Below are 18,416 nucleotides of genomic sequence, written 5' to 3'. Positions count from 1 at the left end.
ATTTACTTATTAAATATTTACTTATTATTTACTGTTGGATTTTGTATAGGGAGGAATGAGTTGAGGAATAAAATAAAAACTCTTTAAAACCAACATGACAGTTAAATGCGGACATCTGATGAAGCAACTCACCATTTAAATGTTGTTTTACTGAGATGTAAGTTGATGTGATGACGAAAGCCCAGCCAGGCAGACAAAACTGTAAATTTGTAAACTTAAATTTGATTGGAGATTTATGATCGGCCTCCTTAGTACTGATCATGATTTGTTTGAGGTTTTAAAGAGGAGCAGTGATGTTACACTAAAACCACAAATCACCGAGAGGTCATTTTCAGATGGACTGTAATGTATTATTCTTATAAATAATTATATATTATTGGCTTACTTATATCAACACCTTGGGCACACAAGCACAGGAAAAACAAGTGAAAGAGAACGTTATTCCTATCTTAATCTCCACTGTGAGTAAGAGGTGAAACCAAATAATATATTGAATCAAAGACAGAAATGTAGGACGCGTTGTGTGGGAATGTCAAGAGAAACCTACTTTGCCCCAGTGTAAACTGAACTCTTGTTTTCTTTTCTGATCTCCATTTTGTGCATAATTCACTATTTAAAGTTATATTGTAACATCTCTCAAGAGAATTTTTTTTCTCCTCCCTAATGTTTTCTTGGAGGATTAATTTTCCTTAATGAATTAGGGTTCAGTAATTGGTAAGTGATCTTCAGAGTCAGCCTTACACAAAGACTACAGACTATTTGGTTTGTAATTTCACATGTGAACACCTAAAGGTTTGTACAAACCATGATTTGACCTCGGCCAAGATTATGATTACACTCTGCATCTTTAAGGTTTCAAAAAACCTCAAGGTGAAAACATATAAGTGTCTGTCGCGCTTTCTCCCCCTCTGTGCTCTCTCTGTGAAAAAGTGTGAACTAACAAGCATTCAGCAGCTTGTAACACAAGGGGACATCTACCCCTGTTATTCAAGAGCAATGGAGTCTGGCCAGACACCACTGTTACAAAGAATGAGTGAGAGGGCTAGAATGAGTGAGCGATGCTGTAGTATAATTGGCCTGCAATGGTAGATGGTAGCTGGCATGGACATTTTTTTTTTCTTAAAAACACAATCTGTGTCTGCTGTCGGGGCGATGCATCGCTAATGACAGAAAGCTAGAGTGGTGTGGAAGCACAACAGCGCCTGGTGGCTATGAGACCAGCCCTCGCAAATATGTTCACAATCAGATTTAAGATACACGATGCATGATAGCAGATCGCAAACAATCATTTTGAGTACCTGTTATTTGAAGTGCTTATTTTGACAAGTGAAAAACTGTGAGTAAAAGTCACAGTGCACATTATTTCAGTTTGGAGAATCGACCAGAAATGTTCCAGAAAATGGCTCATCAAATCTGAGGAATATGTCCCTCTCGGGCCCAGACAGGGCCCAGATGCCTGAGCCATGGTTAAGGCTTGTTGATGAAGAGCCTCCACCATCGCGTCACCCCCATCTATTCTCCTTTCCAATGTCTCCTCCATAAACAATGAAAAGTTAATGAAGAGGTAACTTAATGATGTAATGAATATGGCAGAGCCCAAGGTCAAAACTGGCTACAGTCTGGAGCTGGGCACAAGACGGGGCCAGGTGATAACATGGTTTTATACGCCTCTCTCACATTCGCTCACAATCACAGAAACAAAGTCTCGGCATGCATGCAGATCTTAATATTATTTGTCAGCTGGTGTTGCGAGAAACAGACTTAGATTTTGAATTGTCTGCAGAAATATGCTTTGTTGCTTACGTGCATCTTTTGTCTGTGGTGGAAGATGTGTGTGTGTGTGTGTGTGTGTGTGTGTAGTTGTGTGTGTGTAGTCGTGTGTGCAGGGATGGAAGGATAAGAGTGTTTGAAGTACTGTGGGTGGTAACAGTGTTGACTTTTTGCACGCATTTGCATCCGTGTGCGTTCATAGCATTTGCATTCTTTTCCTTGGCTTATGTGTGTGTTTGTGTGTGTGTGTTAGACTGTACAGGGACTTGTTCTGATGTTGGAGCTGGTGATTAAAAATTGAAAAGGTTGAATGACACAGTGGAGAGTTTGGCACATCCAGGCACGATCGATAGAGCTCTGGTGAGTGGCCACTGTCCCTGCTTGTTGGCCTGGAGAGCACTTGGGAACATGTTTGTGTGTAAGCATGTTTAGGGTGTGGAAGGTGCCTTTAGTAAATAGTAAATCATCAACATTTGAAGAGAGCATTTTCCTTGTGTAGAGCTTTTTAAATAATGTTTATATATATATAAAATATCTACGTGCAATTGTATTTCTAAGCATTTGCAGAACACTGACTGCTTTAAAAGTAAATAAAATATCAAGCAAACATCTGAATCAGTTGGAAAAAAAAAACAGAAGGGGCAGCAACTGTATGTAAAGAAAAGATTTTGAGAAAAGAGGGGAAGAGGAAGGAGTTCTTAGCTCGCAGATTACCCAGCAGCCAGGTGCTCTCTGACTTCGATCTGTTTGGCCTCCGCCAGGCTAAAGAAGTGTCTACACCTCACTTTATCCCCTTCTAGCTTCTCACCTCCATATGGGGGGAGGGGAGCAGGAGATTGAGGAAGTGCTGAATGGAGTGGATGTAGTGGAAGGAATTGGAAGGAACCCTGCAGCAAGAAGGGAAGAGAAGGGTAAGAAGAGATCAGGGTGAACGCTAAGAATCTGGAACATTTCACAAATACATTCTTCTGGCATATTAAAACTGTGTTAATCACCTTTGTTAAGACTGGGAGGCTAGCCAGCTAGTTTGACCATTTTCAGTGTCAAGGCACCTGCTCGTATATCTTGGTCTGTTGCTTCAGAAGTAAGTGGTAGAGCAGCATTTACGCATCGCAGCAAATAAGAAACACAGACATCGAACCGCAACAGTCAGCATATAATATAAATGTCAGTGTGGGTCAAGCTTGCAGCTTCCTTAAAGAATAAAATGCTTTTGCAGATTCATTCTTTCTCACTTGAATCCATTGGGGGTAATAAGAATGTTTTTTCATATGTGTTTCTCATCATAAAAATTATCCTGCCAAGCCTTTGGTACGTTGCATTTTTTTTTTTTTTTTTTTTCCTGTGGCAGTATTATGTCTCATGTCCCCTTAGTGTATACATTTTCAAGGGATTCTTTGGGGGTATTAAAATTTCCGAAGGCAAGAACATGTTATTTTTCTTCCAACCATACATTTACTGGCAAGCATCTTGCCCTGACTTCATTATTTAATGCTAACTGTGATACAAAGTTGTTTTAAAATGATTCCCCCAAGACAACATGTACATACTTCATGCATGTGATGGAGAAAGGATGGAGACTTCAAATCTCTGTGCTGCACTAAGTTGGGGGTCAAGAGCCTCAAAGCTTGAAGAGCCAAAAAAAAAGACATGAAACACATTTATACTACAATATTAGCACTATTACAACATTCATTGTAACAGAGTCATTAAAAGGAGTTATACATTTAACATTCAAATGTCACACTTCTTAAATGATTATGGTATATATCTTAGATAAAGTAGTTGCTGAACTGATAGTGACCAACTATTCCAGTGTAACTCAGGGATTCTTTGACCCCTGAACTGGATCCTTTAGGTTCTTGGGACTTGGGAGAAGACACAAAGGATGGGACGAGGCTGCCGTTTGGTCAAAAGCAAGTTGTTTCACCTTCACTCATCGTTGAGTCGATGTACCAGGTTCAGTGTGTTTGTTCAGCCATGTCATCACACGTATGAGCTCTGTGTGTTAAAACTCCAGGGAGTAGTGTGTGGTAGTCTCACAGTGCCCAGTCCACCTATGATCCATTTAAAACAGTTGCATGCAACCTTATTCATTGCTGATGTCATTTCTTCTCTCTCTCTCTCTCTCTCTCTCTCTCTCTCTCTCTCTCTCTCTCATTCACACACACACACACATATACACACACATACAGGTTTTTCCTGTCAATCTCCTCTGTGTGCTAAAAGCAGAATAAACTAAACTTAGCATCCCCAAGGCAATCTGTGATCCATCTGATCTGCTGGACAGCAGGCACGGTAATGCACTGGCACTTTAACGCTCTGTATGATACTGTATTATAAGCATGGAAGCTCTATTACGAGATGATAAGAATAGAATATCTGCTGCGAGTGTTTTATGAAGGTCAAATAATTGGATCAGAAATATTACATTGCTGACTGTTTTGCATAATAACACATACTATTACATGGGTTGCATTCTCATTTTAAAACCCACTCTGTAACCTGAATGAGGTTTTAACAGGCATCTGTGGTTTATACTTTATGAGGAACGCTTATTCAAACTTAACGTGTGCATAAGATCTCCCAGTGAAGATAAGATAAGCATGGGCTTTACTATCTGGTTACAATATAAAGCCATCTTCCATTCCATGTCCAACCTGAAAGTTAGAAGTTATATACAAAGAACATCAAAGGCAGATCAGAAGTGCGGTGTGTGTAAATGTTAGTTCCAAATGTTCTGTCAGCTTACACCATGCTCGGTATCCACATCTAACACCCAAGTGGAGCTTCCTGTTCAACAAGTCCTTGGTTTCTTTATATGGAAATGTGATACATTACAGAACCAATATAGATCACGATCGTAGATGATCCTGAAATAAAAGCTTGTCATAAAAGGCAACAGCGTAATCAACGTACGTAGCTCTCAACAGGCTGCTCATATCTCCCAGTTTGATCTTGTAAGTAGCATTTATAGCATGCGAGAAATTCTTGTGTTAACTCAGGGTCGTTTTGACAAAATGTAAACACTCAATCTCCCCATCAAATTCCATTAAACCCTGTAAGAACACAAACGCACTCCAAAAAGAAGCCCCCAAGCAGTGGCATTAAACAAGTGCTCTCATTTGGACGTAAATAGTGTGATCTTACTCCCATAAATCATGCTGAGATTGTACATTTGGCCCGAGCAAAGGCTTCAGGTTCGCACACCCCTTCTGTAAACAGGTTCTCCTCCAGCCTCTCACATCTTCACTGAGAGTCGGTGTGTGATGTGTGAGACCGCGTGAGACCGTTTGCCAGTGTATATGTATGTGTGCGCACAAGGTTACTGGGCTTCAGTCTTGCTGTAATCAAAAACAATAACTGCTCAAAGCGTAAACTCTTCCAACACCCCCTACCCCAGCTCCCACTACACCCCTATCCTCTCCTTGAAGTATGAAATAATATTCTGTGTGTGGGCTCTGGCCGAACGCTGAGAACGCAAACATTTTACAATAAAGTTGTTTAAATAAAGGCCTTGGCATAGATGGCTGGGAGATAGAGGACATGCTGCGTTAATTACAAGCCCCCGTTAAAATAAACCGCCGGTATAAAATATGACTCCCTCCCTCTCCCATTCTTGGGGATTTGAACCTATAAAATATCAGCGAGGTGTGTAGCTCAGATGTGCTGTTTGGAGACCAAACACAACAGCAGCTCTTCTGGTTGGAGGTTGGAAAAGACAGACAAAGAAAGAGAAAGAGGGTAAGGGGGGCAAGCTCCGCAAGAAAACACAACAGAGCTGTACAATCAACAAAGAAAGCAGTGTTTATTCTGCATTTAAAGACTTATGAATTCTTCTCGCCCCCGCCTTGCCATTGCATGGCATTAACTGAAAGGGAAAATAGCCCAGTTAAGCACCAGGTTTATTATTCTTCAAACTCTTGTCTGAAAAGTAATATGCTTTAAAGGCACAGTAAATGCAATGGTGTGCTCTGCCCTGTATCCGTTTCAGCCTTTCCCTTACCAAGCAGTATGCCTGTGTGTGTGTAAATGAGTAAAGTTACATTGCAAAGAGAGAGGCAGAGAGATAGATTATTTTTCCTGAAGTGTGGACTTAAGTTTCTGCTCTCTGCTGCTGGGTGGCCCTCTCTGCTTTAGCCGTGTTAACATAAGAATAGAGTGGTGGCCAGGAGATGAGGGAGGGGAAGGAGGGGCCGGGTAGCTGGTTTAAATTATTCTGCGCCTCTGCTGCTGCATAGCAGGAGCTGTTGTTATCCACTTAGAACATCAGACGATTTGTTCCTTCTCCCTCTCTCTTCTCTCCTTCTCTCAACCCTGTGGGCGTCTTTATTCGGGACCCTTTGTACAGTGTTATGTTATAATGCCTGTCCAGGCCAGGGTGCACCTCGTTCTCTTCCGCTTGTACAGTTCTCCAATCATGCTTTTTTTAAAAAAAAATTATTTTCAACTGAGAAAATGTTTTAAATGATTTGTGTTGCATTCAGGTTTTCCGTTGCAAAAGATCCATAACTGATTTTATCACTTTAAAAATGGCAGATAATTGACAGGATGAGTCTTTAAGCTCACACCAAGATGAACTGCACACCCTCCAATCTAGTAAAATATTCTGCCCCCGTGAAGATGAACTCCAAAATGTGAAAATCAAATGTTAACTCTCCTGGCTGTCGTCCAAGTTCACTGACGACGGCTGTGACGCTTGCAGGCCCAGATGAGGAATGTAGTTATGAGGAGATGTTTGTATACATTCAGCCTGCGCCTTGGAAAGCAACGATGGTGGTTGAGCACAGCTTAAAGACATCTGGATGCGATGAAATGCCATTTGTCTAAACAATCAAGAGTCTTACCAAAGCCACCCAATGTGCACTGTGCTTTTAGTACATACTTGTGCAATGTGCTTCAACAGAAAGGGATATTGACAAATATTTCATTGCGACAGCCTCATGAGATCTCAAAATGAGTTTTTTTTCTTTGCATCATTCCAGCTTTCTGCTGTAAACATGAAAAAAAATGTGACGGCTGAAGTTCATTTTGAATGGGGGAAGGTGGGAATGATGACAAAAACCATGGTAGCATATGAGCGCAAGGCAGCTGGCAAATCAGTAAGACTGTAATCTAAATACAGTTTAGAGTTTAGATACTAAGAAAAGGAACATTTCAAACAGTAACTTCTATATTTTGCATATGACCATTACCACCACGGAAGACATGAACCTGACTTGACTCGCCTGCAAAAGGTAAACTTTCAGCACGTTGGGATGGATTTCTATCCAGACCAAAGACATAAAATCTCTAGATAAACAACCAGACAGAGAATGAAGCATCGTCTGTCAAAAGAAATGCCACACCTTGAGATTTATTTTCTAATTAATTCTATTTAAACCAATGGTCTGGGCAGTTGTGGCAGCCTGTGCTCTGACTATGCTAATGGTGTGTGTGTGGTGGTGGTGGTAGTAGTGAAGGGGGCAGGCAGACATGACTAGGATAATAAGCGTCATGGAATCTAATCAGATTTCTAAGAGGAATTGATTGTTGTGAGGCAGCCGGTGCAGGAGTGGGGTTGACAATAAGCTGAAATTTAAGTGTTAATTTTTATGCTAATCCTCTGGCATCTCTGTGTGATGCAATTTGGTCCAGCAGCCCCTTGACTTTGCGCCGCAGATATGAAATTGTCCCGTGTACAGAGAAAATGTCAGCTTGCCAGACCCTGAAAGCTTGTAATTTATTAGGTATGTTTCTATTAGTATGTGTCACAGTTGTTAGAGAGCCACATGCGCAGGCAGGCAGCCACACCACCTTGTTCTCTCCCTCCCTTCTCTTTTTCTATATCTCACTCATTCTATTACTCTACGCCAACTTGCCTCATCCTCCCTTCCCCTCTTTTTGTTTTTTCCTCGCCACATTGGCATCCATTTCTTTAGCATGTCACGCACACGCACACATGCACACACACAATGGCATACACACCATGCATGTTCTTAAGATGGTCTCGGCTCAGTGGCTGCTACACTGGGGCCTTAATGTATTATCATATATCGGGTGGTCCTTGCCCCCTGGACAAAAGGCTTTTTAGTACAATTTAATGACATTCCTAAGAATTTGTGTGTGTGTGTGTGTGTGTGTGTGTGTGTGTGTGTTTGTGTGCGTGTGTGTGTGCATGCGTGCGTATGTGTAGGGGTGGGTTTGGACTCTGAAAGAGAGACAGAAGGAGGGAAGGAGGGAAGGGGGAAAAGAGAAAAATCAAGAAAGAAAGGCAGAGGCCCAGATGAAAATAGCATCTGTGTTTTTCATGGCTCGCCCATGCAAATACTGCAGCGTTAAATGCGTGACTTTCCCTCCTCATTCTCTTTGTTTTTCTCCGTTGTTACCTGCAAAATAGAACGTGGTGGGGTTTACCTGAGTGCACATCACTTTTGTTCTGGGCCTTGGCAGGTGTCACAAGACGTGGAAGTGATATAATATTTTAGTTTAATTTTAGTAAAAATAATAACGCTAGAATCTAAAATTACACTACATCACTGACTAAGTCACTAAGGAACAATCCTTTAAAATGGCACACCCTGCTATTTATGTGTTTATGTTATTTCCACTGTTATTTCCAGTGTATTTCTGTCATGTGTATAGTAAGTATATAGAAAATAGCGTAATGAATAAAATAACTGTGGCTCTTCTGGACCTGACACTGAAGACAAAAGTGCACCTGCACATTATGTGAAAGAACATCTAGTTTTAAACAGAACTCAGGCGCAGCTGTATTCCTAAAAAAATATATATTCCATTTATTTTCAGATTGAACAGCAGCTATTGATGAATGAAACATAATTCCAACAATTTTACACGAAAAGTCTGTAAGTTATAAGACCTATCCAGTGAAAACAAATCCAGTGAATGTGTCTGCAAAGAACGCTCACAGGGAACGTATCTTTAAGACCACTCCTGGAAAATATGATTAATGCTTTTATTGGTCTCGATGGAGGTCAGTCAATAGAAGTCGCACACAGCTTTCCACCAGCCATAAAGCTTATGTGTGAAATACTGACCATTTTAGCCATTTTGTCTGCCGTTTAGTCTATAACAATATATATTTTGCAAGCGTATCGTACAAATTTCCTTTAAAACACAACTCTAGAGTGGGCCATAAAGTAAATAAAAATACATGTCTTTATAAAATGCAGTTTGGAAGGGTAAAGTGACATAAAATAAAATAAATAACACACAAATACAGTACTTTAGTAATTATAATTAGTTACTTTCCACCACCACCTGTTAGTAAGTAAAACAGTCGGCCCTGGCAGATGTCGTCCGTAACGTATAACAGAAAAGCAACCGGGGACAAACAATGACTTTTCACAGTTTTCCAGGAAAGCCAATTCTTTACACTATTTCCTATTCTACTCTCTTCTATGTTTAGTCATTTCCACATTATGTTTAAATACTGTTAAAATCACTGTGCTCCCTGCTCATATGTTGAGTGGTACTAGAATGCCAGTTAGAACTGTACTCAGTGGGCCCAGAAAACACACTGAAAGGTTTGGATGCAATTCACATATAGGTCAATTAAATGCACCAACATCTGCTCTCTCCCTACCATTTGCATATAGCATTCATATGTTAATGATGTCCCTTGTTTTTTTTTTCTGCATGTGTGTATGTGCATGTGTGTTTGCGCGTGCTATTTGTTTCTCTCTTTTTTTCCTGTACTTCCTCCCCTCCTCCCAGTCTCTTTGTATCGCCAAACAAAAAGATATGCTGAAAATTTGGATTCATACTTCCCCTTTTTGAAAAAAACAGATACGCCCGTCCTATTTTCACTTCCTCTCGCCTAACGATTAAAGGGGAGGTTAGACGAGTGCCACAGTTGTTCCATTGCCATGCCCCTGATTTCGACAAGAAGCCCCTTTAACAGTAGAGAAGGCGAGGCCCTATCTCTTCCCCAAGCAGCTTAATGCCTTATAAATCAATGATGACACAGATGGACTAGCGATAATCTATTTAGAATGCCTCACAGCAAATATTGTTGTGCAGATGATTAGACAGCCAGTTATTTTAACTCAGACCCCTAAACCCAATCTTATGCTTCTCATAATGCTCCTCAGATTTAATGTAGTAATTTGGGATTTGATGTTTTTGTTATTTGAAATAAATTTGTCAGGAAAGAACATGTGCAGAGGGATAGAATTTAAAAGTGAAACAAGGTTGTGGCAGAGCAATGGGTGTCTACATGTTTGTTTGTGTGTTTAAGAGACAGGGTGTATGTGTGCGCACGTGTGTGTTTGGGTGGCATGGGCAGCTTGAGGAACAAAAGACACTGGTGCTGGTGTCTCTGCCAAGGCCATAATGATAAGGCATGTTACTTCAAAGAAGGGGGGGCAGACCTTTAGCAGAATTGTATCTCCAGGGCATTTTGTGTGTGTATATGTGTGTGTGTGTATGAGCGTGTGTGCGTGCACGCGTTTGTGTGTGTAAGACAGTCTAGTGACACAAGGGGGGTTAATGGCAATCCAGGGTCTCTGCCCCTTTTCATGGTCGATGGGTCTCAATTTAGCGTGCGAGGGTGAGGAGGAGGAGGAGGAGGAGGAGGAAGAGAAGAGGAGGAGCTGGAGGAAAAAAGAACAGAGGAGGAGTGCAAAAATGAAGTGGAGGTTGTCAGACGTGGCAGCTGCTTGGAGGCCCTGATAAATATAAGCCCTTATTGATCGGTTGAAAATGAAAGATCCCAGAGTGGCGTGCAGTATTTAGCTTCTTGTCTGCCTCGCGTCAGTGGTGGCCTTGCCTTGGAGGGATAGATTTTCAGCTGTGCCTCCGGGCACCGCAGCGCCCCGGCTTTGATTTCATCTTTAACCTTTTTCAGCTGCGTTCCCTTGACCTCTGAAGCAGCGCTTACTGAATTTGTTAGATTTCCATCTTGACATCGACCCTTCCCCCACCTCATGCTCATCTTCCGTTCCACCCATCACTGTCTTTTCTTAATGCTGCATCCTCTGTCCACTCTCCTCTGCACCTCTGAGCTCTATATTTCAATATCATCTTCTCTTCTAATCCTTCCCTCTAGGTGGCCATTCCAGCAAGCAGGAGTCAGTGAGGAGTGACAGAGAGAGGCTTCTTGATCCTAACAGACAGGTTGTGGACCAGTATGCAGTTGGTGTATTAAGGTAAGTTCTCAGACAATCCATACCCTTAGCCTGTAGCAGAATGCCCTCAACTTTTGTTTTTCCATTTTTCTAAACCCTGTGCAATAATAGCTTCTCACGCTGTAAGGATAAAAGAACAACACGCATATACACACAGATAAATGCACACATACACTCACACACTCCAACTGTTCGTCATTCACTCACCATTTAGTCTTATCCCCAAAGGCACTCTGTCTTAAACCAAAACACACACACACATACACACACAGTCACACAGCTACAGTACACTGCTGCTATGTGCGCAGACAGAACTTGTAACAATCTGGATTGTGATAATCTATGATAATCATCCACCACATGCCACCTAAAAACGCACATGGGTGGCATTCAACACCCACACTGGCACATTGCTTCAGTGTATCTCGTCTCCCTCTGCCGCTCTTCCCAATGTCACTACCTCCATCGTCAATGTCACTGCTCTGCTCCTTATTTCTGTTTTATGTATGAGGAGACTTGCTCTATAATACACGGTGAGGGGGGAAAAAGGAAACGAATCTTGAACAATTTATGTTTGGCATTAGTGTAATTGAATCCCACTCGTATATCAAAGTAAGAAAGTTGCGAGGTGTGGGTGATATAAATGCAAGGTAGAGATCCATGAAAACACAGATCTGTCCCTCCCCTTTCCCTTGTCGCTTGAACAATGTCTCCCATCTCTTTTTTTATACTCTCCCTCTTTCCCCTCCTTTAGCTAGATGGATGATAAATTCCCAGCTACAGAGCCAGCAACAGCTGTTGGCAGACAGGCCTGATATGAGAATAGCAGCATAGGATGAGCAGGCATTAAAAATTAATATGCTATTTAGCCTAGGTGTATTTTAGGTATTTGACATTTTCATGTCTGGGACAGACTAAATTTATTCATAGTACAGGAAAAAAAATAAAAAAATAAATAAAAAAAGAGGTATGTGTGTAGGGATGAGGGTGGGTGATGCTGGGAACACTGAGTGAAGGCCATTCTGGTTTTATGGTCGCCCAGTTTCACTTTGCCTCCCACTACAGCGATCAGTGTGTGTGTGTGTGTGTGTGTGTGTGTGTGTGTGTGTGTGTGTGTGTGTGTGTGTGCATGCGTGCGTGCGTGCGTGTGTGTCAGACCAGTGGAAACTAGCAAATTTAATTGTATCTGTCAATGGAAGGTCTAGTGCATGTCCAAGCAGTACAATAGTCAGGCTAAGATTTAAAATCTTGATACGATATCCTACGCTAGTGCTGGAAATCTGTACAGTCACCACGAAGTGTTTACAACAATATTTAAATCTAATCCTGATAATAGATATTTGTCTTGATTTGTTTCGTTACAAGCTTCATCCAGCTGATAATAATTATGTATCTTGGTCACTACACAACGGATGGTATTACATAGGCAAGTTCTTAACCTTGGTCCATTCATGAACAGAGACAATGATTACTATATAATATCATAAGGGTCTATTCAGTACCATGCAACCGAAGTTCCACATTTTATTGGGAGTTCTGGTATTTATCAGAGTTACCTGTTAACACCTACATTTAAGTTTCTGAGATCCTGTAAGACGGTGCTTCAGTGGGCATTAAAGGACAACATTGCTTCGAGGTAACTGGAGGTTTTTAATGAGTGCAGAGAGTGATTGTGTTAAATCTCTATATGCTGTTTACAAGACGCGTAAACTAATGATCAAATACAGGGACTGTGATAAGAATCTTCTTGAGAGGTTGGGATGGGATTTTTTTATTTAAGTACTTGGGTTTCTCATCCAGTTAGGATGATTTGATGAGAGTGACAGGATTGGAAATCTTGTATTCCCACAACTACATACCTCTCGTTTTAGTTATAGTGCAAGGGCACCAAAAATAAATCAAACATGCATTGCAGACTAACTAACTAGATAAACAGCAGTGTATATTTAGTTAAGCCAAAAGCTCCATTCAGCTGATGTTTCTGAATATAACTTAGTCACCTGATGTACAGCACAGAAAAACTCACATCCACAGTCAGATTCTGACAAGGATCAAAAAGATGTAGATGTAGATGTAGATGCAGGGTAACAGCAGCCACTTTTCTCATTTATCTTGATTAGAAACATAAAGCTATAAAGTGGGACTTTCACACATAAATGAGAATTCATTACAAGCCCTCCCCAAAACAAATCCCCACAGCGTAGTATGCGCCTGTGGCTGAAAAACAAGAAGTATAACTGATGCTCTGGCAGACTGGAAGAATGAAATAGAACCTAAGAAGCATATAACACACTTTTGTGTTGCTTTACTCAATGTTCAATGTAGAATTACAGTTTAAACATAAAAGTGACTTATAAAGAGGACACAGGTGGATCACTAATGATGGCCTTTTGGTAGTGAAATCACTGAAAGAAGAGTTAGGACTTAGGAAGAGTTAGGGTCTGTAGATGGTTGGCATACAACATATACATAATTTCAGACCAACTTTCTGTTGTAATACACTGTATGGGCAGGAGAAGTTCATGCTTGAGGCTAATACCATGCATGTGGATGCTCCTGTACTCCTACGGTACTGTTACACAGTCAAACACCAGACCCCTGGAGGTCCACCATCCCAGTGTAGAATGACTACGCACGGCCATACTCTCTGTAACACTCCCGTTCTCTTTCTCTCCCTCTCTTCCCTTTGCTCCACCTTTGGTGATTAATGGCTAATGCCGCTCTAGTACATCTCTATATCCCTCGTCATCCTTCCCCCACTAATCGTTGTAAAATCTTAGACATGGCCTGGATTTGGGTTCCTACAGGAAAAAACTGGGATTGGATTGGATTACATTAGATTGGGGAGGGTGGGCAATTCCTACATGCCACAGTATTCATATTTCTGTAGTCTTCCGCGACATGCCGTTGCTCTCATATCATCACACACCTTGGAAGAACACACATTTCTACACATTTACACATTTACTTGTTGTTCAACAAAAGAGACAAGTCTCATGTTCACAAAGATCTATGGGATGAATTTTGCTATGGGTAAAGTTTTACAATTCAAAAACTCCATATCTGTACACGATTTAGAATCGTATACATATGCCAACAGACAGGCAACAGACGGTTGGTTTTCATTCCCCAAGGCAAAAACTAATATCCCAGCAGTAAATGCACAGTGGTATACAGAGCAAAGGAACCATGATATTCTTCACCACTGTCATTGACTAGATTTAAACAGAAATGAATGTTTAAAATGCAAAAGTCATTTAAAATGTCATGTTCATACATCCTGAAGTCAATTAGCAATATAACATATAGTATTCCATATGTTTTACACTTGACTGTAATGTTACATATAGTACATGTATGCCGCAGCTAACAGGGATCCTAACTAATTAACAACAATCTGCTCAAGATTAGGCAACATTTAAGCAGAACTGTAAAATGACTTTTAATTTTTTTACTTGTTTTATTTCTCCTATGTTTTCAGATAGCTTGTACCTATTTTAGATTGGGCTGTTAATTAGTTTGGTGGATGATCTTAATTGAAGGGAAACCTACTTTAAAAGGTTGTTCCACATTATTAAGCAAGTCACAGTTCTCTTGCAATAAAGGGAGGAAGAAAAATCTCCCTGAACATAAGTAGCGTGGAACAGTGCTGATTTATGTTCTTTTCAGAAGCCTGAAGGTATGTATATATATATATATACATTGTGAAAACAGAAAAATAATCATCAAACTATTAAAAGATTTGACTCAGACCAGAGATGAATTCGATCAGATGAAGTCTTATTAGGGAATGTTTCCATAAAAAATGAATAATTAGCATTAAATGAAAGCTAAAAAGAAAACAAGAATCTGCTGGTGTTGCTAGATACTCAATAACATCTTGATGAAGGATCCTCCAGAGCCTGGACGCATAAAGCTGCATTTTGGCCGTCCATAAGCAATGCTCACAAAAAAGAAACACTTACTGTGGGCTCAGAATTACATGAAGACTAATTTTCAAAATGTTTTGTTCACCAATGGATTCTGTGAACACCGGATGGTCCAGATGGATGCAGTTCTGGATGGCTGGGGAATGGCCATCCTGTTCCAACGAGATGCAAAGTCAGCAAAAAGATGGAAGAATGATGGTCTGGACCGGGATATTGGGAAGTGAGATGGTCAGTTCCTTTAGGTTTATTGAGGTGTCAAAACCGAGCTCCTAAATAGTGACTGCCACTGAAAAAAATAGTGAAATTATTTTAATGCAGGACAATGCAACATCCCATGCTGCACAAAATGCACTGACTCCTTGGTTGCTATGAAAATAATGTCCAAAAAATCATGTGTTCCACATTTTTATATATATATGTGTATATGTATATATATATATATATATATATATATATATATATATATATATATATATATATATATATATATATATATATATATATATATATGTATGTATTATGGTTTTTGGATATTGCCCAAACGTTTATCACCTGGAGGATTTCTGGGTTCAGCAATGTCTTGACAAATCAACTGTCCTCTGACTTCTGGCATTACTGAACAGTAAGAGAAATTCCCCTGGTATTTGGTTGAAAGCAAAAGAAAACTAGTCTGGCATTTCCGTACTCATGTCTTATCAGAAGATACCGCATAAAACCCATTTTGACTGGCTTGGCTCTTCTTTGCCAAAGCATAATCAGCTCCCAACAGAGTGACTCCAGACCAACTTTCCACTAGAAAACTTTTGTTGGTAGGCAAAGTCGGGCTGGCTTCTCTGTGTCTACGAAACATTATTACGTTTTCATATTTTAATTTAATTTGATATTGACCACACGCACAAATTAAATATAGGCTATACAATGTGAAAAAGTACATCTTGAAGAGTTGAAAATGTAGTGGATTAAAAGTTAAAAGTGATGTCTTGACTTCAAGCTGATTTAAACCCATGTAATCACAGTCACAGAGCATTTACCGGTGCTCCCTCACCAACTGTTCTCACTCAACAACAGTATCACAACAATGCAGCGTCAATATTACTTTGTTTATACCTCTGGTTTAGCAATTATGCACCTTCTGTCTCTTTCATATTGCACCTCACCTTTCTCTCCTCTCCAAATCATTCTCTTCATTTATGTATTTCCTTTTATTATTACTCACTCTGCTTTCACCCTCCCCATCGCCTCTTTCACTCCATTTACGTTGCTTCCGCACTTGGCAGAAACTTCCCTTTGCCATACTGCACAGAACTGTATATAAGCTGACTATTATTACCTTGGGGAACGTTTAGCAGCTCCGTGTTTAACACCATAACCTCCGCTACATCAGCAGTGGCAACAGAGTAGAAAAATCCGGGAGGGGGAAACCAGAGACGGCTCGTGTTAAGCGAGCATTCGACTGATCACCACAATAAAGACGACAGAAGGGGGAGAGAAAGAGAGAGACAGCGTGTAACAAGTCTGCTTTATTTCAACCTACTGGATGATCAGTGACTCTTAAGTGGAGGGATAATTTCTTGCGATATCTCTCACTACAAAGTAAACAGAAATCAAAGCCCTTCACGCTACGAGACAGAAGCATTATATGAAAGAAACTCTCTTAACAACCTCCTTCATTTCTGCTCTTTTGTCCTTCTGTATTTGCCATTGATTTCATGTAACTAGTGTTAAGTGAAACTATTTCAGATACAGTGAATCCACTTGACTTTCTGTCAAACGAGTAAGTGGGGACTGGATCCCACTATGGTCAAAATAAACCTCCTAATAATGATGTGTTTGATATTTTTTCAACAAATTAAAAGTTAAATTGAGACATCAAGTCAAGTTTTTATTCCGTGCGTGTCGTAGCCAGTTTGTGTGGCAGTGTTGGTTTGACAAAATGTCACCACTGCCATTGTGCCTTTCAGGATAAAGGCCTCTTGGCAGATGTCGTTCCCTGTCATTCAAATACCCCCACCCTCCTTTGATGAACATATTGTACACATCAACAAGCCCCCACCTTACCCAGCAACCCTGCCAATCCCACCACACTCTCACCACTTGTCCTTGATAGGGTTCCGTGTGAGGGGTAGGGTGCAACTTGACGGATAACAGGACTATCAAAGGAGTCAAAACTGAGCCATGTCCTTGTCCATCAATATGCTTGTCCACAATCGCCTGAAAAAAAAAAAGAAAAGAAAAAAAAAGTGCACTCGTACCAATTCAGGCATTGACAGCATCTCCAAAAGTGACAGGGAGAGATGTTCTGGGGCTTAGGTGGTGAGACAGACACTCTTGTATGTGTGTGTTAAATTGAACTTATCTAGATTTCATCTGATTCTTCCTTTTGCCCTCTCTATGGGCTGGCCAGCTACTTCCTCTTGTAAGATGGACAAAGATGGATGAGCTGAGGAAGAAAGCTCCCCAAAAAAAGAAGGTGCGTCATTCCGAATTTCCACAAAAGCCGTAATGTGTTACCAAAGTAACTTCCAGCATATTAGCAACAAGAAGCCCCATCCCCCTCATATCCTCTGTCCTTCCTCCCAGCACCCATCGCCTCCCTCTCCTCCTTTGTGGCATTGCTCGCCTGCCTCGGCAAGTTTCCTGAATTAAACTGCCGGCTTCCTGTTCTTTTATATGCACAACCACATCTGGGGAGCCCGCTCGCAGGGCCCCGCCGCTTAATAACAATCACCTTCCCTTTCACTCGGCCCTGATTGTTTCTAATTCGCCCTGACAGATAGTAGCTGACAAGCCGCCCGCGCCTCCCTCCTTTCGTGACCCAGGCTCACTCAGCACACTTATAAGGCCTGTCATTTTTAATATTTGATTTTCACTTCGTAAAAAGTTATGTGTTTTAGAGCTGCCACAGACACCCCCACCCTCAAAATCACATAATGAAATCACTATTTAACTGAAACCACGTCGAATGGCCATTCCTCCCTTCCCTTTTCCTTCTCGGCTGTTCGCTTCATCCTAGTTTAAGCATCCTGCTCTCCATCTCTTCCTCCTCCTCCTCCTCCTCCTCCCCTTTCATTAATTGTCTTTCTTTTTCCCTTCTTTTCGCCTTCATCATTTCCACCTTCTCCCTTCTTTCTGTCTCTTTCACTCAGCCTCTCCCTCTCCCTCCTCTCCTCTCCCCTGGTTTATGAAGACAAGGCAACTGGGAGAATGTAGCAGCAGGACTGAACAGACTCATATGTAAGCCAGTCTGTAACCCAGAGTGAGCCATCTTTGCAGCCACATCCATCCAGGTATATATGGTACAAAGCCACATGTCTAAGCTGTACAGCCACACGTAACAACAAATAACCTCCTCCATCCATCAGACACGAATCTTACAGGCTTCCAGCATCATTTGCTTCCCATTGATTCCCATTAAAGATATATGGAGCCATGTAAAATGCATATCAGCTAGGCTGATCATTAAATGAAAGGATAGATTCATCGACAGCTTGACGGATGACATTTTGCCAAGTGATCCATATAGCCCTTCAATAAAAATACAATTTGGAGCTTAGGAAAAAGAAAAAGTTAAAAATAAATTAATAAA

General features: G+C 40.9%; 1 protein-coding gene across 6 annotated transcripts in view; it reads left to right on the top strand.

Annotated features, from left to right (window-relative positions):
* Positions 1-18,416, top strand: part of znf536 (zinc finger protein 536) — a 190,286-nt gene that overhangs the window by 59,690 nt on the left and 112,180 nt on the right. For all 6 annotated transcript variants that reach the window (XM_047579907.1, XM_047579905.1, XM_047579908.1 and 3 more), the window contains one exon: positions 10,823-10,922. The gene's annotated coding sequence lies outside the window, so the exon portion shown is untranslated. The remainder of the gene's footprint in view (positions 1-10,822; positions 10,923-18,416) is intronic.

This window comes from Mugil cephalus, chromosome 3, assembly GCF_022458985.1.
Source record: "Mugil cephalus isolate CIBA_MC_2020 chromosome 3, CIBA_Mcephalus_1.1, whole genome shotgun sequence".
NCBI lineage: Eukaryota > Metazoa > Chordata > Actinopteri > Mugiliformes > Mugilidae > Mugil > Mugil cephalus.
This window is presented reverse-complemented; position numbering and strand designations above follow the sequence as displayed.